The 25,650-nt window shown below is 44.0% G+C and overlaps 1 protein-coding gene across 1 annotated transcript in view; it reads left to right on the forward strand.

Annotated features, from left to right (window-relative positions):
• Positions 1-25,650, forward strand: part of LOC124287462 (ultra-long-chain fatty acid omega-hydroxylase-like) — a 102,800-nt gene that overhangs the window by 69,665 nt on the left and 7,485 nt on the right. The gene's annotated exons all lie outside the window — the stretch shown is intronic.

Below are 25,650 nucleotides of genomic sequence, written 5' to 3' on the forward strand. Positions count from 1 at the left end.
TTTGCACTTCTCTCTCTTGCTTCGACGCTGAGTAGAACAAATGAGAACTTTCCCCTGCAGGCCTGTCTTGTCCATACCGTTCCCCAGGCTGCTGTCTTTATAGGACAGGTCCCTAGTCCCTGGCTGCTGCAGCACGCTCCTGTCTACCCAATGCATGACTACCTCAGAGTGATCATTCTTCTTGTCGCATTCACTGTGTGGATCGTGATAGAGAGTTCTCAGTTTTCCTTACAAGTTAACATGAGAAATATATCATGGGTAGTTGACCCTAAGTAGCATAATTTTCCGCACACTGTAACAACATTTTCTTCCTCGGATCCCCACTCGTCATGTGAGGTTTGTATTGACCTGTGTTCCTGAAGCAAGCGTTGTCGGGAATGTGCTCCCTTATCAAAGACGTTTTTAGAGCATATAGACATGCTTGCTCCCATTGGCTGGCAGACAGAGCTAGTTACACTTCAACAGTTGATCACCCAACTAAACCCCTGCTTTCAATCGACCAGTATTAACTGCTCGTCGTTCGGAGATTCCCATGTTGGAAGGTGATGATTTTATTGATGTCGGAAGGTGATGATTTTATCCGATGTCTTCTCGTCGTTCCGCCTCATTGAACCGCTCTGTGTTGCCAGCTGACTCTCACACAGCTGACCTACATCGACAAATCTCTGAACCTATTCACCACACTGAATCGGTTCGCCACACTGAATGGATTCACCAGGTCGAACTGTTTCACCACGGCGTATTGGATCATGACATCGACTCAATTTGCCATATATAAGACTGTTTCTTATCGCTGAAATGGTTCACATCATCGAATCGATTCATCGCACCGAAACGGTTGGCCTCGCCGTAACGGCTTTTTTCACCGAAACGATTCACCTCGTTGAACCAATTCACCTCGGGTGGAACATTCACCTCACCTCACCGGTTCATCTGATCATTCTAGATCTCTCCATCAGCTGAGATCAATTAAACGTTTTGGATTACCAAACCGATCCAGATCACAGTCATGATCCAGGTCACAACATGGATCCAGATCACATCAACGTTTCGGCTCACCATTCTGAATCAGATTAATTATTATTATAGGATATTTATATAGCGCACATATCCACGCACTAGTGCATGCTCAAGGCGTTGGTATTTTTTCCCTCGATTGTTGGATGTCAATATCAACTGCACATCGTATTAGCAATCTCAACTCCCTGGGGAGTATACAACTCTTGCTGACACTAGGCGCACCAAGTTATTGCCACTAGGCGCACCGAGTTATTGTGGCTTTCTCATCCTAACGAGGTACCCATTCACAGCTGGGTGGACTGGGACACATAGTCACAGCACTTTGTGCAACTTCACTGCACGTTGCTGAACCCGCAACTAGGTGTTTGCACGTATTCATGTGGCCACCATCTGGACATATACCAACGGATTCGTGGGTTCTTTTAAATGCACAGGGTTGTGTACTGTACACTAGGGGTTGTGACAACACTGAAAGAGTCTGCACACAAAGTTGACTCCAAGGTTTTTACACCCGGTCACAGGTGGGCTTGATCCCGGCACCTCAACCTCACTGGATCAGTAGTCTGGTGCCTTAACCAGCTCGCCCACCGTGCCCCCAGACTACTAATCTTAACCGATTTACAAGCCCGACTCGTCCCGTTTCACCAGGCCAAACCGCTTCATATCACTGAACCAGTTCACCTGGCCGTTCACTGGAAGATCACTGAATCGTCAGCATTCATCGAACTGTCAGCATTCGTCAATAATCCCTTCCTCAGACCTTGCCTACCAATTGAGCTGATTCACCGAATTCGGCGATTCACCACTTGTGTTATTTCCAACACTGCACATCTTACCAGCCTATTGGTTCGTCAGAGCCTATGCAAATTGTGTCTGGGATACCTCCCAAGACACTTAACCCACATCAAACTTCATCTTTGTTTTCATGGTTTGGGCTATGCCAGTCGCCTTTAAGATGCAGGAATTGTTTTGGTTGATTCGACACACATGATCGCTTGGTTCGCTGACCACCTACAGCTACCTAGAGCAAGATACCAGATTTCTATTTATTACATTCAACAAGAAGGATCGGGACTTGTCAACACCGTCTTTTTACATCCTCAACGAGGATCGTGAACTTGCATCTAGATATGGCCAAATTTGTCAAACTTTGCTAGTTCCTAATTTTCAGGGCATCTGTGAGGCGCGAATTCCTTACCACGGAGTGGCAAGCTCTAAGCACGACAAACTGATTTGTTTATCCGGTTTACCTTACGGATTGTGAGTCGCTTAAAGTTTTTAGTCACAGAACTTATCCCACCTGGTACCCTTTTTCTGCTGGTTGAACAGAGGTAGTAGCTATGTGCTTCACTATGCCAAATCGATTCACATTTGATGTCAGCAACGCAGTCATCTAGACATTACGGTCGGCACTTGACGGTCTGACAATCCCAGTGCTCAAAAGTCCTCCGTGACCGGGAACTTATCTCATTCCAGATTTAATCTTACATCCGATCTTCACCTTTGATGAATGATTCGGTTCAAAGAATCTATCCTTCAGCGTAGATATCAGCTCTACAACCACCCGATAGGGCATTACTAGATAAGCTTGCTAGCCAGGAATACTTTACGACGCTTCACTGAGTCTTGTTACTACAGACTACTCGTAACAGCATTTCTGTGTATCGCTGAGTGCAATCATTGGAGATGGTTCGTCATCTTCAGCACCCTGTGTTTTACATCATCAGCAAGTTTCTGGACAGATGACAGATGGGTCAAGTTCTTGTGCATGGTACCAGCAGCGATGTCTTGACAAGTCGCCAGCATAGCTTAGCCCGGAATTTATGGGTTGTGACTCTCCCGGTTAACCGAAGACCGTGTTGTCTGGATTTTGGTCACTATTGCATCGTGGGTAAATGGCGGACTACTGTTTGTTTACCGAAATTTTAATGATTAGAGTGACTATGAAGTGCCCTGGCAGACTTGTCTTGGTCCCACGAGTCGGATATCAAGTCCAGCCTTTAACCCCCTTGATGCCGAGTTTTTTTTCAGGCGCACATTTTCATATGCTTTGAAAAGTGATCGTTGTGCGAGAATTGCGATCGCGTGGTCCTGGATGTACGTACGGCTATAAAATTACACAGAAATGTAGAATATTAAATTTTCTATCCGTTGGTATAAATATAAGTGCAACTACCTTGGCGGTTTGAGAAATAGACCTTGCTAAATGTTGTCAAAATTTTTGTTATGCGTTTAAAAGCAGTAAATTTCTCCGCTTTTTATCGCGCACTGTGCTATGAATTTTTTAATGTGGCATCTTTACGGAATGTGTGAGTGAAGAAAATACAGCCTGATATCTGAACGACATAAGTGTATATGAATTGGGTTTATGTGCTTGTGCATAACGCTATATGCTCAACATTAAGAATGACTCGTAATAAATGTCAAAAATGGATTTTCTTCTATGACGTCAAACGACGACAGAGAGGTCATACACGTATAATGATAAGGGGGCATAACTCCGTTTTGCGTAACACTAGGTCAATGTAACTCAGATCACTTGGAGAAAATTTGTTGTGGATACGGACGCTATATTTTCGTTATTTTATGTTCATGGTGAACCAAACTATTCCAATTCAAAGTTCCCCAATGTGAACGGATCCGCTTTGGAATTTTTACAATTTATAAGAAAAGATGTCAACGTATTACATGTAAAAGCACGTAATACCAATTTCAATTGCCCTATCCGATATAGTTAGTTCTTAGATTCCCATATTCTCCTGTTTGTGTAGATGTAATTTGACTTATTTTGCATCGTTATTACCAGAGTACTAGCCATATCTTCAAATGTAACGAAATTGCTGAAAATGATACAACATTTTAGTTGACGTCATTGCTTGTTTTATGCATTTTGCGACGTCGGAAAAAGACGACATTGGTATGCTGATTAGTATATATCTCACTTAATTTCCATTAATTGTGTAAAAGGTCTAGACTTCTATGTCAGAATTTAACACTCTTTAGACAAAACATAAAATGACTGATTTTTCCATTTAAATAGTGTCCTGAATATATCAACAATTAGACGGTTTGACAGCGTATCATTTTGTGAACAACATGCGCACCTGTTTGGCATCAATTTAACGTAAATAAAAATAATATTTCACAACACCCGAATGTTTGTTTGGGATAAGAATTTTGTTTGTTTATGATTATATGTCGCTATTTCTCTTCATACGTATGCAATGAAAGATGCAAAAAGATAGCTTTTTATATATGGAACTATATATTAGAATATGGATGTAAGATTTGTCCGAATTAACACATGAGATGGTATATATATTTTTCAACAATTTTCCTATAAATTTAGTTAGAGTTTGATATCCTGTCATCACAATATTATTTAATCGAATATGAATGGAATATATAATCGAAAACAATGATAGAGAATCATAAAGCGTTTCCAACAAACGCGCACCTTGCCGATCAATATGCATCATTCTTTTGTCTATAAAACGACACAAAATTATGCAATGAACAAGAAAATTCCTTTAAATATGTGTGCATATACATTTCATACCATATATAAATCATTGTCATTAATATCATCAGTTTTACATGTAAGGTTGAATTAAATCAACGTTCATTAACCTGTTCATATGAAATTGCAATATTAGTGTAAAAAAATGAAAATTGAATATTGTACATCATAGGAACTAAAGTAGTTGCAGCTATTGCTACGTTTTATCTTCTAACACTTGTGTAAAGGTTTAGAATTTGGTGTATTGCACTAAATATGTCAATTTCTTATGTAAATATGATTCAAACAATCAAAAACTTTCAAAGAATAAAACACCGTAAACCCTATATGCACGTATGATATGATATTGAACAAGGCGAAATGTAGATACTGAAGTCAGTTTCATGAAAAAGTATCTGAACTAATACGCAAAATATACACCATAATACTGACAGTGTAATCGGAAGGATATGGCGATTGTGTTTACTCTTGTTCAACCGACCTTCACCTCAAAGAAATTGCCTAATATGTAGAACAATGTTGACGTATGACATCACTGCCGCTGACCGATTTCTTACAAAATGGTGGCTTTGCTGACAAGGGTACACAGGATTTGCGAGGACCCTTGCATTGATTCAGGGATCGTTTGTACATAAATATGAGATGTAAGTAATCAGAATGATTCTGACTATCTGTGTATTGATATATGTTTTTATCGCTTTCACTATAAGTAAGAGAAAAGGCCAGAAATGCAGATAATTACCGCTTGTCGCTTTCTGCGTGATTTGGCGTCAGTCATGGCGGCCACGCTGCACGGAAACTTTGACAATTTCTTATGAATTATCAAATCATTGCATTGTATCTATTTATAATTTCCTATTTCTTTGCAATACGATACTCTTTCCATGCATATTCCAAAGGTATTGAGCGATTGCAAGCAATGAATAGACGGATGAATGTTGAAAATTTCAGAAAATGCTACGCAGTGTAAAATCGAATTTGTCTTTGTTTACATTTCAGACTAACGCAGTCTTTCAAGCACAGCGTTCGTTTTCACACCCAATATGTTTCATCTCATTTTATCTAGACAGTTATTATTGGTGACACAGATCAGTTGCAATTTGATTCTAAAATGTATGGGGAATTCAGTGATGCATTTTTCGAAGCTGAATATGAAATATACGTGATGTAATAGGCATCTCAATACCGGCCTTCGCAAAACGTGATTTTGTAAACACTATCCAATATGGCGGAAAGCGCTCTACGGTGTTCGTGTAAGTGCATTTTCGAAAACATCCCAACTGATTCTAGATTCATCGGCAACGTTTTAGAATTATAATTAGCGATTTCATTTAAAACTGATATCAGTGATCATAAATATTTTATTTTTGAAATTCAATACTCCCAGTAATTATCCGATTTTCACATTTCAAAACATACAGCAAATAACGCTGTGAATGGCGATTTCGTACTGTGTCAAAAATGGCGGCATTTTCGATGAAGCCAATTTTGAAAGGTCATTTTCAGCACTTAAGCTTTGTCTAAAATACTAGTGGGTGTTATCAAGAAACAGGAAATTTCCCGAAGAATTCGAAACTGTGAAGTGTATTTGTGTGCGTGGGATATTTTGATTTTTATTGGACTTGAAATTGAGGGTTGAAGGGGAAGGACATATATGTCCCTGTGGTATCCAGTGATTGTGTCGGGATTTCGTCAGCCAGTCGAGAAAGACTGCTTATCGAGGGTGAAAGACAGAAACACCCATGAACGGTTTGACTGTAGCTGGGGTTACTTGGTTTTCTGCACTAGCTGAAGCACCCTGTAGTTATGTCCGGACTGTCACCAGGCAGCGATCTACTACCTTTATCACTCCACCTGGCGAACCATCATTTTGTTTGGCCAACCAAAACGTTCCCGAGGTCGCAGATCGTATGAATTTCTTCAATTTGTTTACAAAGTGAACGTTCCTGTAGATTGACTGACAATCTCCATGCACCGAACATACTACATTCAGCACTCCATTAGTACTGGCATGGTAGCTGGACCAATTGAACATTCCTATCTCAGGAGATATCTCTTTGTCAGAGGCAAGAGTTGTTAGACCTCTCAATTCCTTCGACCTGTGAGACGCCTACCTTCACATCCCGATACATCCAGACTATCGGAAGTATCTTCGATTTACTTTCAAGGGTCTTCATTACCAATGGAGGGCTGTTTGGAAGATGTACCGGCGCCGTGGCTTTTTACCCAATCCGATAACAAGCAACCTGCATTGTCGAGGCGTGACATTCGAGAACTATATCGATGACTGTGTTCAAGCCCAGCAGGATCCAGTTGTCCTTCATCCCCACAGGCAGTTCATCATCAAGTTGCTCGCGCAATTAGGATGGGTGCTGAATTCGGAGAAATCGGAGGTAACACCGACCCGGTGATTACCTTTTTATTGGGACAATATTCAACACGACAGGTCATGATATTTGTGCCCCAGGAGAGGTGGGACAAGATTCAGTGCAACATATCACTAGTGCTGGTCCAACCCACAACTTTTCGCCAGTGGCAGAAGTTACTAGCGCACAAGCGCTGACTTACAGGGGCCTGCTGCAGCTTTGCCCTCTTCAGATGTTTCTGTGCCCATACATCCAGGACGACAACCCCAGGGAGTTGATTCGTCTTCCAGCACAACTACATTCAGTCTTTTGTTGGTGCCTCAACGAGTGGAATGTTTGTGGTGGAGTCTCTATGGTGCCATTCATACAGACTCAACACATGTTCGTCGACGCATCTCTCAAGGGCTGGGGCGCTCAATTTCTCCATCAAGTGGCCTTGCAGTGGTCATGAGAAAGGGCCCTTCATATCAACGAAGTGGAATTCAGCACTGTCATTCTCCCCTTTCAGCATTGGGCAGTTGAACTACGGTCCTCTCATATACTGATTCAGGCAGACATTTCGATGGTAGTTTGGTACATAAACCATCAGGGGTCGTCAGGATCAGCAGCTTTGCTTCAGCTGATGTTTCGAAAATATCATATGATCGAATTACTCAACACAGTGGCCAGAGCCCGACGCATTCCCGGGATGAGGAATGTCATTGCCGATGCCCTGTCACGTCCCAAACACCCGTCACTCATGGAGTGGAAACTACTGCCTCTGATATTCCAATCGATGATCTACCTGTTATCATGACCAGATGTAGACCTGTTTGCTTGAATCCATTCCCTTTTTTGTGTCAGTAATCTTTTCAAAGTCTCATTTCACACAAACTTTTTTCATAAATACTCAGTAAGACTGATCAGATTGTTGATATTGCTGACCCAGTATTGAAGCGGGTTAGTAACTCTCACTCTGATTTGTCCATTAGACCGAGCAGCATTGCAAATCAAAAAGGCTGATGAAAATTAATGGAAGGTTATTTGAGAACGCAAGAACCATGGAAATGGATTCAGGGGAAGTGTTGGTTTAGCGAAATGCGAGCCATGGAGATAATGACAAACGGGGGATGGTTGAGCGACTTCCTACTGAGAGTGAAAGGACATAATATCCTACTGACATCCATCTATACATGACATTTACAACCAATTTCCTCCAACAGAAATTGTTATCTTTTGTATCCCCAAACACAAATGCTTGGTATGGCCATTTGGTAAAAATCCCAAATTCCAATTAGCCTACTTAATTACACCTGGTGATTGTAAGATCATAAATCCAATCTACATTCAATCTTAATTATAGTCTATACTTATGTCGCAGGTTTAAAACACGACCACTGGGCTGGTGTCTAATGTCTTTATTCTGCCATTTGCCATTTGGGGTACAAACGCTGAGAATGCCATAAACCTGTAATTAAGGATACTACACGTGAGGGCTGCCACTGCCAGCATGGTGTGTCATACATTATAAATTATTATGATAAAGTAAAAGTATTATTGTGACATTTACCGGTACATAATTAAATATAGACATAATTACGAAAGTTAATGAGTGAGTGAGTGAGTTTAGTTTTACGCCGCACTCAGCAATATTCCAGCTATATGGCGGCGGTCTGTAAATAATCAAGTCTGGACCAGACAATCCAGTGATCAACAGCATGAGCATCGATCTGGGCAATTGGGAACCGATGACTTAAAGTTAATGGTTACTACACCATTATTAAAGACAGTTACAAGAATACAGGATAGACCTGACTTGTGATTTAGAAATTGTTTTAATATGAACAATTCATTCAAACAAACTTGCCTACCTGTAATTAAGGATACTACATGTGAGGGCTGCCACTGCCAGCATGGTGTGAACCATGCACATGGCACATGCAGCTTTTATAACACCTGATAGCACAGCCTGCAAGAGCAGCATGTGCCAGAGAACCAGGATGTACCTGCTGGCAGCCAGCTCAGTGTGACAAGCTGTTAGCATGGTCAGGGACAAATTTGTGAAATGTGTCGGGGACGCTGTGCCATACATTGTATGAACTATTCAACCTGTGACACTTATTTCCAGTGCCTGTTGTACTTAGTGCTTTATATAAGCAACCAAAACGCCCCTGAAAAACATATTCTGATTTTTGTATCCTCGAAAGTATTTGCTTTCTAAAAGTGATATAACTGAAATACTGATTAAAGCTGCTCTAATCCCTAATCACTCACCGCAAAACAGTAGGATCTCCAGGGACATGGTTCACTTCCATGGTGAAACTGCTGCTCCACTCATCAGATTTGTATCATTTTTAAGAGGCTGGGGTGTGGGAGAGGGGTTGGGGTGTGGTGGTGTATAGCTGAGTGGTTGAAGCGTCTCATCATGCCGAAGACACGGGTTCGATTCCCAATGTGAAGCTCACTTCTGGTGTTTCGCCATGATATTGTTGGATATTTACAGTGATGAAAACCATACTCAACCTCCAGAGTACCAGAATCTGTAACTTTTGCAGGTGGTATTTGAAGTTGGGAAAGTTCTATGGATATACAACTTCTTTATTATTAATATGAGAGACATTTAGGTAAAGCTACTAACACCGCTATCGCTAACGTGATAAAAGTGCTTGGTGCTTGACAATGGTGTCAGCCATATTAATAATAAAGAAGTTGTAAATCCATAGAACTCTCCACCAACTTCTAAATGCCACCCAAAGAAGTTACAGATTCTAGTACTCTTTTGAGGTTGAGGAGTATGGTTTTACTACTTTAGCAATATTCCAGCAATATCATGGCGGGGAACACCAGAAGTGTCTAGAATCTGTACTTTACTAAGAAAGTTTAATCCTATTTGACCACTTTCAAAAAGACATTGTGTATTAACAATGAAAGTGAAATTGTGAACAAGGTCCCAACAGTGTAGTCTCCTAAAACTGCTCAATTCACAATTCTGATCACAGTTTAAAGATGGCTGCCATGGATACAATATTGAACATGTCATTCAAAACAACTGTAATATGTTTTACAATTTGAGGAAACGTTTGTAAGAGTTTGTTCCATTTGGCATGTGTTGATGTGTGATTGATACAACTGCAGTCTGTCTGCTACAACTTCTGGTTGAGTAGTAGAGGGAATGATTGTATCGACCAAGTCCAACAAAGCCTTCTGCAAAGCCTTATTCCCCAAATAAGGCTTTGGTCGGACTCCCTTAGCTCTTGCTACCATTACCCCTACTATAAAAAGTTTGGGACGCTTAGCGGATACTTAACGCGACCTCTTAGCCGCACCGCTTTAACCGACTGAGCCACCGACATTGCTGAAAGTATGTTGGTATCCTGGGATTGTATTATCTGGGCTGAGTCTAACGTGTCAGCTTATGCCATGTTTACCTCTACTTAAACAGTTTAATGTGAATCGCCTATGATCTCTTTGGTGTTCAGAATAAAGGCTTGCTGGGCTTTTTTCACCCCTTGTTCTATGTACTTTTTTTCTCATCCTCGCATATAGCAGACTTACGAGATTTGGATCGAATCTCTTGTTTCATTCCTATGATATTTGGCGCAGTTCAGAGAGGACTAAACGAAACTCCTCCTCTGAGATCTTACTGTCAGTGAGTGCGGTGGAAATAAGATCGCTTATGGTGTTAAGCTTTGCTTCAGCTAGAACCCCATCTCATTATGCTTCAATGCTTTCACGATGCAGTCTGCGGGATACAAGCTTAAGCACCACCCCCAACACCCCTGTCACCCCAGCTGTTGTCATGGAGTGGAAACTACTGCCTCTGATATTCCAATCGATGATCTACCTGTTATCATGACCAGATGTAGACCTGTTTGCTTGAATCCATTCCTTTTTGTGTCAGTAATCTTTTCAAAGTCTCATTTCACACAAACTTTTTCATAAATACTCAGTAAGACTGATCAGATTGTTGATATTGCTGACCCAGTATTGAAGCGGGTTAGTAACTCTCACTCTGATTTGTCCATTAGACCGAGCAGCATTGCAAATCAAAAGGCTGATGAAAATTAATGGAAGGTTATTTGTGAGCATAAGAACCATGGAAATGGATTCAGGGAAGTGTTGGTTTAGCTGAAATCGCGAGCCATGGAGATAATGACAAGCGAGGGGATGGTTGGCGACTTCCTACTGAGAGTGAAAGGACATAATATCCTACTGACATCCATCTATACATGACATTTACAACCAATTTCCTCCAACAGAAATTGTTATCTTTTGTATCCCCAAACACAAATGCTTGGTATGGCCATTTGGTAAAAATCCCAAATTCCAATTAGCCTACTTAATTACACCTGGTGATTGTAAGATCATAAATCCAATCTACATTCAATCTTAATTATAGTCTATACTTATGTCGCGGGTTTAAAAACCGACCACTGGGCTGGTGTCTAATGTCTTTATTCTGCCATTTGCCATTTGGGGTACAAAGCGCTGAGAATGCCATAAACCTGTAATTAAGGATACTACACGTGAGGGCTGCCACTGCCAGCATGGTGTGTCATACATTATAAATTATTATGATAAAGTAAAAGTATTATTGTGACATTTACCGGTACATAATTAAATATAGACATAATTACGAAAGTTAATGAGTGAGTGAGTGAGTTTAGTTTTACGCCGCACTCAGCAATATTCCAGCTATATGGCGGCGGTCTGTAAATAATCAAGTCTGGACCAGACAATCCAGTGATCAACAGCATGAGCATCGATCTGGGCAATTGGGAACCGATGACTTAAAGTTAATGGTTACTACACCATTATTAAAGACAGTTACAAGAATACAGGATAGACCTGACTTGTGATTTAGAAATTGTTTTAATATGAACAATTCATTCAAACAAACTTGCCTACCTGTAATTAAGGATACTACATGTGAGGGCTGCCACTGCCAGCATGGTGTGAACCATGCACATGGCACATGCAGCTTTTATAACACCTGATAGCACAGCCTGCAAGAGCAGCATGTGCCAGAGAACCAGGATGTACCTGCTGGCAGCCAGCTCAGTGTGACAAGCTGTTAGCATGGTCAGGGACAAATTTGTGAAATGTGTCGGGGACGCTGTGCCATACATTGTATGAACTATTCAACCTGTGACACTTATTTCCAGTGCCTGTTGTACTTAGTGCTTTATATAAGCAACCAAAACGCCCCCTGAAAACATATTCTGATTTTTGTATCTCGAGTATTTGCTTTCTAAAAGTGATATAACTGAAATACTGATTAAAGCTGCTCTAATCCCTAATCACTCACTCGCAAACAGTAGGATCTCCAGGGACATGGTTCACTTCCATGGTGAAACTGCTGCTCCACTCATCAGATTTGTATCATTTTAAAGAGGCGGGTGTGGGAGAGGGGGTTGGGGTGTGGTGGTGTATAGCTGAGTGGTTGAAGCGTTCGCTCATCATGCCGAAGACACGGGTTCGATTCCCAAATGTGTGAAGCCCACTTCTGGTGTTCCCCGCCATGATATTGCTGGAATATTGCTAAAAGTGGCGTAAAACCATACTCACTCAACCTCCAAGAGTACCAGAATCTGTAACTTCTTTGGGTGGCATTTAGAAGTTGGTGGAAAGTTCTATGGATATACAACTTCTTTATTATTAATATGAGAGACATTTAGGTAAAGCTACTAACACCGTTATCAAGCACGTGATAAAGTGCTTGGTGCTTGACAATGGTGTCGCTCATATTAATAATAAAGAAGTTGTAAATCCATAGAACTCTCCACCAACTTCTAAATGCCACCCAAAGAAGTTACAGATTCTAGTACTCTTGGAGGTTGAGTGAGTATGGTTTTACGCCACTTTTAGCAATATTCCAGCAATATCATGGCGGGGAACACCAGAAGTGTCTAGAATCTGTACTTTACTAAGAAAGTTTAATCCTATTTGACCACTTTCAAAAAGACATTGTGTATTAACAATGAAAGTGAAATTGTGAACAAGGTCCCAACAGTGTAGTCTCCTAAAACTGCTCAATTCACAATTCTGATCACAGTTTAAAGATGGCTGCCATGGATACAATATTGAACATGTCATTCAAAACAACTGTAATATGTTTTACAATTTGAGGAAACGTTTGTAAGAGTTTGTTCCATTTGGCATGTGTTGATGTGTGATTGATACAACTGCAGTCTGTCTGCTACAACTTCTGGTTGAGTAGTAGAGGGAATGATTGTACGGGACCAAGTCCAACAAAAGCCTCTGCAAAGCCTTATTCCCCAAATAAGGCTTTGGTCGGACCCTTAGCTCTTGCTACCATTACCCCTACTATAAAAAAGTTTGGGACGCTAGCGGGATACGAACGCACCTCTTAGCCGCACCGCTTAACCGACTGAGCCACCGGGGACATTGCTGAAAGTATGTTGGTATCCTGGGATTGTATTATCTGGGCTGAGTCTAACGTGCCGCTATGCCATGTTTACCTCTACGAAACAGTTTAATGTGAATCGCCTATGATCTCTTTGGTGTTCGTAATAAAGGCTTGCTGGGCTTTTTCACCCCTTGTTCTATGTACTTTTTCTCATCCTCGCTTATAGCAGACTTACGAGATTTGGATCGAATCTCTTGTTTCATTCTATGATATTTTTTGCGAGTTCAGAGAGGACTAAGCGAAACTCCTCCTCTGAGATCTTACTGTCAGTGAGTGCGGTGGAAATAAGATGCGCTTATGGTGTTAAGCTTTGCTTCAGCTAGAACCCGATCTCATTATGCTTCAATGCTTTACGATGCAGTCTGCGGGATACAAGCTTAAGCACCACCCCAACACCCCTGTCACCCCAGCTGTTATTTCGAGCCCCATCACTATAGGTGCGACCCACGATGGTAGCTAACAACCCAACACCTGCCACCCCTAGGCCCATGCTGGCTACCATAAGGGTAGTATCAGTCCGTCCACGGCATTGAAAGCTCTATGGTACTTCTTATATAGTGCTTTCCGGCTTGTCAGCATGGTCTTGTTCTAGTTGGCGTTTTTACATCGCATAACTGCCTCAAAGCGGAACCGATCTCACGGTTTCCAGGGTCTTCGCTACTTCCTCTACGACTGGGTACAGCCCCATCCTGTGTGCCTATAATATATATTACAAAGATATTTTAATTGGGTTTCAGTTAATAGCCTATCTAGTGTTCTGGTACTAGTTCAGGGATATAGCTCAATCCCATAATATATTTTAATTGGGTTGTATTTAACCTTCGATTAATGTACTTAAAGCCGATAATACTTAGATTAGCGTGTGTGTAAAAAGCGGGGTCTTAGCTCTGGCCATTAAAGAGGCGAACCCCATCAAGGGTTGGTACAGGGTCGTTTCCGATACCTTAATAATACAACAACGTTGGTTATTACACCTGGCTTCCCAACCTATCATCATATCATCTATAATGTTAATATAACTCGCAGTCAAACTTATATCTCCGAGATAGGCGTCTATGATGAATGTGAAGTTTTTCGACATTTCTAAAGACCTCTTGGTGATCGAGTAATTTTATCTCTGTCTTTACCCTCCCACTGGAAGCTAACATGTTGCCCGAGTGGTCTGGTATTGGTACGACTTGTACACTAGATTCGGAACGAATGATCCTATAATCATGCCGTTGTTCCTAATCTCGGAGATAGTATTATTTTGTTTCAGGGAGATATAAGGTGCGGTGAGAGTTAAGTTTAGTAACCATTCAAGCTCTTTAAAATCTGATAACGACACCCTCCTATACACGTTGTCTTTCAAGTGCAGGATGTATAAGGTGTCTTCCTCACCAGGCTGGTCGAATCCCTCCGTGTCCCCTAGGTGCGTTAAAGCGTGGTGTTGGGACGATGACTGGTCATTGCTATAATACTATTACGATATAATTTCCAACTGGTTTTCTGATAATAGTTCAGGGGTGCACTTCACCCCATGAAGTGTATGTTGTCGGGTAGGAAGATCTTGGTTAGTGATATCGTGTCTTCCACGATCACGGTGACACCCTGCAGACTGGTTTGGAGTCGACACCCACCCATGCGTGAAAGCGTTGCCAAGCGTGATACTGTTGTTGTTTCCCCACGGAGTTTGACCCCCTTCACGATTTCGACATCATCCCGCGATGGTTCCCCTAGGTAGACTTGGATGATCAGTGTTGAGTTCGCCGGTAGACTCTCTAGGATCTTGACCACGCCGAATTCAGACACCAACTGCAATACCACGTTTTGCATCCGGGTTTACCCGATAGCATGTGGGCTGCCATACTGGCGAGTGGGCTGATGACTACGCTTCGTCTCTGAGTCGGGCGTAAGCCACGAGCAGGGTTCCGTTGTTCCGCGACTTTGTTTAGGTGGTTGTCTTTGTTATCCGTGAACATTATGGGGAGCCGAGCTTAATATTGAGAAACCAGTCGGCTTTATCGGGTAACAACACCCACTTGTCATCATCGGTGAAGGCGAGTGTATATGGCTTATTTTTGGTGATAGCCGTCACGTTGCTCTCAACATCGGTTAAGTCGAACAGTTTGCCTCGAGCGATGGGTATATTATCCAGTTATCATCACCGGTGTTGACAAGGGTGTACTTAGTGTTGACTGCCGCTCTTGTGGTATCTACTATATCACTTAGGTTGCTAGTACCACCGGAGGGGACTTCAACGCGTTTGTAAATGCTGTTTTCAGTTGCAAAGTACAATTTACCATCTACTCGAGTCGTCGAATCAGCGTGTGTCCCGAGGTCAGAGATCCCCACATTGATGCATTTTTCAACTTCATTCCAGGACCTTGTCGCTGGTCATTTTATGTGCAGCGTTATGCTAAGGTATCCTATATTCCGCGAGATTATGATTTATATCTAACACCGATATTATCAGCTCAGGGATGTTGCCCTGGGTTAACCTCTTATACTGCCGAGGTGAAAGCGATTTCGGTTCTACCGTCGTTTGTATTTCTCCGTTTTCACCGGTACAGCTCTCAGTATAGTGGAAGGGTGACCCCTTGAATGTTGTCAGTTGTGCTAACCTGGCTGAGATGAATGCACAGCTCGATCACGGTACTAGGTCGGGTAACTTAGTGCCTGTGGTGGTAGTCGTTGGTTTTATCTCATCAGGCTGCATACCGAAAGTGTCCTCACCAATGGTCGGCCAAGTCTCAAGGAGTTTCTCCGTTGTTGATTAACACCACTGTGCCGTTTGAGTCGTTCATCTTGAGTTCGGCTCCTAGGGGTTTGAAGACCTCGTCGCTAGAGAACACTGCGCTGTAGTAGCCGGCAGTTATCTGGTTCGCGAGCACCACCTACGAACAGTTTATTGTTGCTAAGCGTTGATGTTAGTCCATCGCGGTAGGTAGGTTATATCGCACAGTGCTGCCGAGTTGACCCGGCGTGTTATCGATCGGCGTCGTCAGCTGAGCGGCCTCACCGCTTTCGTTATTCCTGGAAGTGTTATGTACATGTTAGAGTATATATGCTCATTATATAATAGTTTTAAAATGTACTCCCCTGGAGTGTTTTACCCTAAACTGGACGTAGATTTCCCCCACATGAAGATCGTTGTCGCTGCCGGGTTGTATTTCGACGCCCAGTTCATAGATGTGTTTGATAAGTATAAGTTTTCGGTGACTAACGCTAAGGTAGTTCACGCTTGGTTCAACAAACCGATGCAGTTCTGGCAGAATCAACTCAACTTCGCCGTGTGGTGCGCTACAACGGGGTGTGGTGTGACATTGACCGACACTCGGCGTGGACCGCTGAGTGGTGTCTTGGTGGAGGACTCGATCAACGGTTTCCCGCACACGGCTGACCTGGGATCGAAGCTGGTCTCGGAAGGAGGATGCCGTTTCTAGCCGGGTCTTCTTTTCATCTTCCAAATTACGTATTCGTTCCTCGATGGTGGCTTTCAGAGACTCGTCCTCCGTTTCACCGAGTTTGGCCTTTTCATGGGCGATGTGGTCGTCTATCGCGTCCAGTTTGGCCGTGTTGTTCACGAGATGTCCGCGAATGGTTTGCATGGCCTTGTCCAGCCCCCGTAGTTCCCGAGCGGTAAATTCTAACCCGGGTAAGGGTTTGTTATGGTAGGTGGCCAACAGCTTTTCAATGTTATCAGTCATATCTTGATCCGATGTGGCGCCCTGATGTCTTGCAGATCTTGAAGGGAAGGGCTTTAGGTCGTATGCGCCCCGTAATCTATGAAGCCTAGTTCATCGCTGAATAAAGTCACCCCATGGCGACTGGTGAGTGTTGATAAGGCAAGCGGTTCTCGTCGTCGCTTATTCATGAGATCGATCTCCAGGCGACCCCTCAGTTATGGCGTGCCATTGCCATCAACAAAAACTTGGAATAGTCTCGCCCCAACGGCTCTAACGTAATTTCTATCCCCTTTTAAACCATCATAAAACCCGTTGACGGCCTGCTGCACTAGTTCGTTGCCTTTGCGAGAATGAGGTTTCATCATCCTCGAATGCCTGGGTATTATCCCACATATTATCCATAGGTATGTCTTCATGACCGCCTTCAGCCATTATTTAGTATTAAAACTTATATATTTCATTTATATAACAATGTACGGTAGAAAACTAGATCCTTTCAGAAGATCAAGAGAGCCTCTAGGCGCCAGAGTCCGTCGCCAGTCGGTGACCATCACCAACAATCCCAGCAAGATAGACCAGAACCAAACTCTGCTGGTTAGATTTCCAAACCTTGGCGAGAATGACCTCATTGTACCAGGCACGGTTCGACTGGCGTTCAACATCACGTTGACCTCCGACAACGACAAGCGTGAGCTAGTGCGGAACGTAGGGTCGAAGCCATTATCAAGAAAACCACCATCAAGATCAGCGGTAACGAGGTGCTGAGCATCGACGACAGCGGCGTGTTTCACTGCTACGGGGATCTCTGGAAAAGCGAGGGAGACGCGTGTCAATGGCGTGTACCAGGGTATCAGCAACCGTCGACCGGTTGCGATTGGGTATGCCTTCACGGCAGACCAGTTATCAAGATCACGGACGGTGAAAAGGCCATCGCTCAAGCGTCACGGGAACCGGTTCTGCGTGTCATTTCGACTTCGAAGTTGCTCACGGGACACGCCGCTTTACCAGGCAGCTGGGTGATAGGCTTGAATACGAGCTAACGTTTAACGACTACAGCAAAGTAGTGCGCGTGCGCCCGAGCGGTGATGAGGCCAGTTACGCCATAGACAACATCTCTCTGGAGTTCGACATGGTCACTAGCCCGGAGCTGGCCAGGCAGGTTCGAAGCCAGTACTCTGGGAAGATGGCCATCCTGTACGACCGCATACTGAGGCATAGATCAGTCGTGCGAGATAAGAGCGACACTGTGTGGAATATCAACCTGAACGTGCCGGCGCGATCGATGAAAGGCATCCTGGTCGTCCCCGTGGAGGATTACGAGCCGTTCCGGAGGGACAGCGAGAAGTTTTTCAACCCCGAGATTGAAAAGGTGGAAGTGACCATAGAGGGCGTGCCCAACCAGCTGTTCAGTCATGGTATGAGGCCATACCAGCAGTGGGATGAGATAAAAAAGCTACCGGTCATCAAACAACACCCATACATAACCAAGGACCTGGACCTATCCTCCGTGCAAATCGGTGAATACCTGGCCACCAAGTAATGCGGCTGTGGTTGGACATGCGATCCACGGATGACGATAAACTGCGATGGCGGTAGCGGACGCCGCATAGACAATGGCAGCGAAGGATTACTATCCAGATTACCAAGAAGGCTCAACCCGCTGGCAAGTTGAAATTATATCTGTACGTGATTATGGACGCGCAACTTAATATAGACAATGGGAGATTCGTGCAAGCCATCTACTGATTTACCCCGCGACCCACACTGCGCCATAGTGTGCGGGCAGACTGGCTGTGGGAAGACCGTTTTCGTGTTGGATATGTTGGAGGGGTACTACAGGGATGTGTTCGACCACATCGTTATCATGTGCCCTACTCTGAGCATGAATAAAACGTACACGGAAAGACCTTGGGTGATGACGGACCCGGACGTACACAGAGTCGACCCGGGACCACGTCTGCAGGACTGGTTGAAAGCTTACCATATGAAATTTAAAGGGGACTCGACATTGTTCATACTGGATGACTGCAGCGCTAATCGTGAGATAACAAAAAAGAGAGACATGCTATCGTACCTGGCCTTCTCTGGCCGACACGCAAATCACAGCGTCTGGGTACTGACGCGATGGGTGGCCTTATTTCACTGCAAGGACAGGGATTCGTTGGAAGAGTGTTTGAGAGAGAACGATGTGATGAGTAAATTAGAACGGGAACGGGTGAAGAAACAGCTCGCTGAAACTAAACACGCTAAGCTCGTGCTCAAGACCGACCAACCAGTAGCCTATAGGGTGTTTTAGCTTAGCAATGCTTAGTAAATGCTTAGCAAATGCTTAGTAAATGCTTAGCAATGCTTAGCAATGCTTAGTATAAATACTTAGCATTTAGTTATAGCTATGGTATTTGAAGTGTTTGTCGTGTGTAACTTAACCTTCATTTCCCTATGTTTTGCCTGCATCGGGTATTATATTATTAAAACTAAAACTTACTTGTTACATTATAAGATGGAGTGTGATGAACTGCTCGAACAATTGTTGGTACCCCAATCACCACAGGTGGACGATGATAAGCGTAGAGAAACTGGTGGCGTTATTGTTGGTGGCAAAGCCAAACATTACTTTGGGGAGTACACTCCAGATAAAATTCACAAAATGTCAGCCGAAGAAATCGATAAACTGTAACGCTAGATATGAGGCTAGACTAGGTTCAGAAATGACAAAAACAATAGGATCGGCTATGACCCAGATATACACTGGTATAAGGCCATACTTTCTTCCCATCCCCCGGAGCCGACTTTACCTGTGGGAAGACCTTGAGAAAGACCCTTTATCGAACATGCCTTGAGCTCTATTAGCTGCGAGCTGTACCACAAATACGGTATGTTGTTAGCCCCGGTGACGGCGGCGATTATTACGGCAAAGCATTGTCAATTTGAGAGGAAAAATAATAATAATAGTATAGATGGATGCTGCACAGGAGACCCCCAAGGAAGAGACCCCACCTTCAGAGGAGACCCCACCCCAACAACTGGAGGAAACCTCCAGGGAGGTGACCCCTCCCACAGTCACCAGGCAGAAGAATCCTAAGAGAGTAGCTGCCGGTAAAAAACGGTGGTGTAACCAACATAAAATTATCAGGGTGACTCACCCGGAGCGACTCTTGTTAGTTGTATGCGTAACTGCTGCCGTGGCTATCTCGTGGTTATATACACGACACAGGGATCCCAGGGAGAGAAACCCTCCCCCACAATTAGAGGTCAACCCGCATATCATGTTATAATTTAATATATTTATATCATATACATAATGTCTGAGGGGAAAACGTTCGTCAACGACGATACCACGCCACAGTGGTCGCCAGTCTAGCCGAGGGATATTTCGGTTGACTAAAATGGTGCTTAAACAACCGACTATCAAGCTAGATTTCAACCTGCAGGATATGGGTATTCTCATAATGAACCTTGGTATGGCGATGGCTACAAAAGACATCCTAGTAAAACAAAGGGATACTACCTGAAAATATTATGAAGTAAATATAGGATGGCTACGATTGCCATGATGGTTGGTGGGGCGTTAGTGAATGCCCTGGCATTTTCGAGGAGTAATTTCCTCTTCTCGAAACTACGAGAGTCACACGCGGCTGAAATACAGGAAGAGAGGAAGCGCACGATCTCGCTATTGAGAAATTACAAACAGCACAGACTGAGTATGCGCTAAAAACGCCTCAGAGGATCGATTACATTAACGAACAACTCAGGGCGTGAAAAGCATGCCGTTCAAACATTCCACGATGTCGACGATGCAGCGAAAGAATACTACTTATTAACTGGTAAACAATTGGAACCACTGAATAAACCCACACTCGCTCAGTACTACACACCATCCAAGGGGCAAATGGACCGTGAACTGGTATTCATAGCGCTGGGTATTGCAGCGACTGCGTTGGTTCTTGAAACAATTAGACTAAATACTCATATAAGTATGCTAAACATGAGACCTGCTCCATACCGATGTGAATACATACTTATGGGGAAGAAAGAAGCCTGTGATAGGAGATGCAGGACTCAGGGGTACTGTTGTTTCCACATGGGAAGCCCGAACTACACGCGTGTTCTGTGTGTGGCATAGGGTCAAAGGGCACTACTGTTTATGTAAAGCTCACGGAGCTTAACGTAGTCAGACATCACCTCATCTACGAGAATAAAAAGGCCTACATAAAAGAACGCGGCTTCTCAAGATAACAGTGTAGTGAGTACTGGATTGAAACAACCTCACTATATTTTTATGAGTTACCTCCCTTTACTGTGGTCCAATTAGACATTAATTCTCTTAGGTGTGTATGCGCTAATTATGACTACTATCTGTGAGCTTAAGCAAATCGCCAGACAGAGAGGTGTGATAGGGTATTCTAGAATGCGGAAGCCAGCCTTGTTGAGATTACTAGGTTTAGAAACTCCTCAATGCGGTAAAACAATTAAAAGCTCAAGCAAAACAGCTTGGGTTCACGGGTTATTCAAACCTGGGAGAGCGGGTTAATCGCATTGTTATCACATGCCCCGTGAGCAAAACCTCCCACTGTAAAACAATTAAAACCCAGGTACGTGATTTGGGGTTAGGTGGGTATTCCCGTGATGGCGAAACCACAGCTTGTAGAACTGTTACGGCAGAATAGAGCTATTGACCTACAGTTCATACCCACTGAGCTTAGCAGGTAGGTAATTATTTAAGAGGCTGGCGATGCATGTTGATAGGAACATAGACATTACAGATATTAAGCCACTGATAGCTGATAAAATAAATCAGGAATTAACCAGTCTGGGAAGCATCAAGTTTCAGATCACAGTTAAAATGTCGCCGATAAGCAAGTTGGGGAGGGGTCACTGAGTACGTTCAGCCTTACTTCAGAGGTAGGCAAGAGGTTGTCACGCATACAGAGACCATAGACGATCGATCGATGCCAGTTTTCAGCAGATACGGGAATACCTAGAACGCTACACACACACTTGGGGTCCGGTGGGCTGTAGATAAAATCGATAATGTCTATCTAGACATAGCTAACTACGCATGCCGCTCAGAGGCGGGTCATACCTAGACTTGCCCCTACTATAGGAAAAAAACAGGCCATGGTAAGCGTTAAGAATAGAGGAGACGATTGCCTGAGGGTAGCTATCAGGTCAGCCTTGTTTCCAGCTGACACTCATTCAGACAGGCTTTCTAGCTATCCCCAAGATGATGGGCTCAACTGGGATGGTATAGATGAACCAACCCCCATATCCCAGATCACTAAAGTAGAAAAACAGAATAATCTAGCTATAAATGTCTTTGGGCACGAAGGTAACACAACAATAGTACACAGGGTCAGCCCATCGTTGGGGGAGAAGGGTCGCCAAGTTATCAATATATTCATGATCCAACGAGGTGAAAAGTATCACTACATGTGGATAACACATCTCAGCACGACCAGTCGAAACACGTTGGGAAAAAACACTTTTGTGTGCGATGCCTACACGGTTTCAGCCGAGCTGATTTATTAGAATCCCACAGGGAGGATTGCCAAGGTGTGGGGCAGACGGCCATACGCGTCGACATGCCCAAGGATGGTGACAATATCCTAAAATTCGACAACCACAAGAACCAAATGTCTGTGCCTTATATCATATACGCCGACTTTGAAGCCTTGGTCAAACCTATTAAGGTTGTTGGGGATACCCCAACCACACTCAAAACACAGGAGCATGAAGCCTGTGGGTTTGGATATCGTGGTCGTCGTTCCGTTGTGACGGGAAACAAAGCTCGGTAGTGTACAGGGTCCCGGACGCGGCTGAAAGGTTTCTAAAGTGTTTGCAGGAGGAAGAAAAATTATTAGGAATGCACTGTATAGAGTGGCTCCCATGCGTATGACCCGAGCCGACCGACTAGCTCACGCCTGTAGCACTAATTGTCACGTGTGCGACTCACCACTGAATGGTGATTCCGTGAGAGATCACTGTCACGTAACCGGTAAGTATAGAGGCGCTCACGCCGCGTGTAACCTCAAGCTTAGAATCAACCCTAAGATAATAAACATCCCCGTTGACTTTCACAACTTGAGAGGGTGCGACTCTCATTTGATCATGCAGGCCATCGCGAAAATCGATGGTAATATAACGTGCATCCCCAACAACATGGAGAGATACATCTCCTTCAGCTTAAACGGTCTTAGGTTCATAGATTCAGTACAATTTCTATTGTCTTCATTAGACAGTCTGGTCAAGGCCAACGATACCTTCCTATCACCGACCGATACACAGACGCCGAGACTAGACCCCTGCTTATGAGGAAGGGTGTGTACCCTATGAGTACATGGATAGTTGGCCCAAGTTCGGCCGAGACCAGACTACCTCCCATCAGAGAATTTTACAGCAATCTGACCGACTCGGAAATATCCCAAAGACGATTACTGCACGCGCGATTAACGTATGGAATAAACTGGGTTGTAAGAACCTGGGGATTATCACGACCTGTACTTGAGGACAGATGTACTGCTGTTAGCCCGGCGTGTTTGAGACGTTTAGGCGGACATGTTTCAAGCAGTATAAACTCGACCCGCGATGGTATTACACCAGCCCAGGTCTGTCGTGGGATGCCTTGCTTAAAAAAGACCGGAGTTAAGTTGGAATTGCTTACAGATTATGACATGCACCTATTCATTGAGAAAGGCTTGCGAGGTGGGATCTCCATGGCAACCAAACGATACGCCGAAAAGCAAATAATCAATACATTGAAGGGTTACGACCCTAGCAAGCCAACCAATCACATTCTCTACCTCGACGCCAACAACCTGTAATGCGGCTGGGCTATGAGCCAGTATCTACCCACAGGGGATTTGAATGGGTGCCACAGGAGGTCGATGTTATGAGCATCGCACCAGATTCAAACAAAGGTTATATCCTCGAGGTTGACTTAGAATACCCTAAGGTATTACACATCACACAACAGCTACCCCTGGCCCCCGAACGTATGAGGGTTAACCCAGACTGGATGTCTGAGTACCAACATAACTTGTTAGGTGGGCGGGTGGCAGACGTTGAAAACTCGTGCCCTAACTTAATGAATAAGACCAAGTACATAGTTCACTATCGCAACCTACAGCTGTACCCTGTCGTTGGGTATGAGGCTGACCAAAATACACAGGGTGCTCATGTTCGACCAGAGCCCATGGATGGAACCCTACATCAGAATGAACACAGACCTCCAAAGCTTGCCACCAGTGACTTTGAGAAAACCTCTATAAGCTCATGAACAACTCGGTGTTCCCGGTAAGACTATGGAGAACCTGAGGAAACGCGTGACCGTGAAGCTGGTTCGGTCGAATGAGGAAGACAAGCTCAGGAGACTGATAGCCAGTCCGCATTCAACCGTAGCAAGATATTCACCGATGACCTAGTTGCCCTACACATGAAGAAAAGCCACATAAAATTCAACCGGCCTGTTTACGTGGGGATGAGCATCCTCGATTTATCCAAACACCTGATGTAACGACTTTTACTACAACGAGCTTAAGAAACAGTAACGACGACAGGTGTGAAGTGCTGTACACTGACACGGATTCCCTGCTGATGGAGATTCAAACTGAGGACGGTAATGCGAGGACATGAAAAACACCTCGATTTGTCACGACACCAGCGACTACCCCAAGGACCATGCCATACACAGTACGGTAAATAAAAAGGTCCTAGGTAAGATGAAGGACGAGTGTGCTGGCACGCCCATAGCCGAAAGTACATAGGGTTGAGGCCTAAGATGTACTCCATACTGAAAGCCGACAATAGTGAGATCCGGAAGGCTAAGGGTGTTAAGAAGCACGTGGTGAAACAACACATCAAACACGCCAGATTCAAGGAAGCCCTGTTCAAGACCCGTACCTTTAGACATAAAATGAACACACTTAGAAGTGATGGCCATAGGATATAACGGACTGACTATAAACAAGACGCCCCTGTCGCCTATGGATACTAAACGTTGGATAGCTATTGATGGGATAAACACGCGACGCTGGCAGACGGGCATGAGAAAATTGAACCAAGAACATAGATATATATATGTCGTCGGAACCAGAAAAGTTTGAGGCTATTTACTATAGCCCGTGGGTACTGGAAAGGAGCCAGCGCTGTAGATAAGCTGGCTAAAATGGCGCGAAAGTACCGCCGAGGAAGCCAAAGCGTGGCTTGAAAAACAAGCCCTGTGGCAGATCTATTTACCACCACCACGCCACGTGCCTAGAAGGAAGTTCGGCATTAACATACCTAATAGCGTTCACCAGGCAGACCTACTGTTCCTACCCACGATAAAAGGTACAAGTATGCCTTAACAGTCGTGGATGTAGCCAGTCGCTACAAGGAAGCCCGAACCCTTGACCACGAAAGATTCGGTCCAGGTAGCCAGAGGATTGAACATTATATACAAACGCCCAGTCCGCTGACGTGGCCAACAGAGCTGCAAGTTGACCCAGGGCGGGGAGTTCATGGGTGCCGTGTCACAACTGCTAGCCAAACACGATAGTTAAAGGTCAGAAGGTGGCGGCCGGAGCCCATCGCATCGAGCCAAGCCATAGTTGAGAGATTTAATAGGACTTTGGCTGAACGCTTATTCAGACATCAGTATGCGAGAGAGATGGCCACCCCGGGGAAGCG

The sequence above is a fragment of the Haliotis rubra genome, unplaced genomic scaffold (assembly GCF_003918875.1).
Source record: "Haliotis rubra isolate DU_JTF1 unplaced genomic scaffold, ASM391887v1 Scf400, whole genome shotgun sequence".
Classification (NCBI taxonomy): domain Eukaryota; kingdom Metazoa; phylum Mollusca; class Gastropoda; order Lepetellida; family Haliotidae; genus Haliotis; species Haliotis rubra.